The sequence below is a fragment of the Etheostoma spectabile genome, chromosome 1 (assembly GCF_008692095.1).
Source record: "Etheostoma spectabile isolate EspeVRDwgs_2016 chromosome 1, UIUC_Espe_1.0, whole genome shotgun sequence".
NCBI classification, from domain to species: Eukaryota; Metazoa; Chordata; class Actinopteri; order Perciformes; family Percidae; genus Etheostoma; species Etheostoma spectabile.
This window is the reverse complement of record NC_045733.1, coordinates 17,186,778-17,187,255: the sequence shown is the minus strand read 5'-3', so window position 1 is coordinate 17,187,255 and position 478 is coordinate 17,186,778. Positions and strand designations below refer to the sequence as shown.

The 478-nt window shown below is 41.6% G+C and overlaps 1 protein-coding gene across 3 annotated transcripts in view; it reads left to right on the top strand.

Moving 5' to 3' along the window:
• The window catches only part of secisbp2l (SECIS binding protein 2-like), a 20,469-nt gene that overhangs the window by 6,513 nt on the left and 13,478 nt on the right, over positions 1–478 (top strand). The gene's annotated exons all lie outside the window — the stretch shown is intronic.

Sequence of the window (478 nt, the reverse complement as noted above, 5' to 3'; positions counted from 1 at the left end):
TTCTTGTTTGAGGTATCTTCGCCCATTCTTCCTTACAAAAGCCTTCCAGTTCTTTGAGATTTCTGGACTGTCTGTCACGTAATTATGTTGAGGTCAGGAGATTGTGAAGGCCATGGCAAAACCTTCAGTTTACGCCTCTTGATGTAATCCACCGTGGATTTTGAGGTGTGTTTAGGATCATTATCCATTTGTAGAAGCAATGCTCTCTTTAACTTCAGCTTTTTCACAGATGTCATCAAGTTAGCGTAAAAAATTTGCGGAACTTTTATTGAATCCATTTTTCCTTCTACTCGTGAAAGGTTCCCTGTGCCACTGGCTGCAATACAACCCCAAAGCATGATTGATTCCCCCCCCCCATGGTTAACAGTTGGACAGAGGTTCTTTTCATTAAATTCTGTGCCCTTTCTTCTCCAAACGTAACTTTGCTCATTCCGGCCAAAATGTTCTATGTTAACCTCATCGGTCCACAGAACTTGTT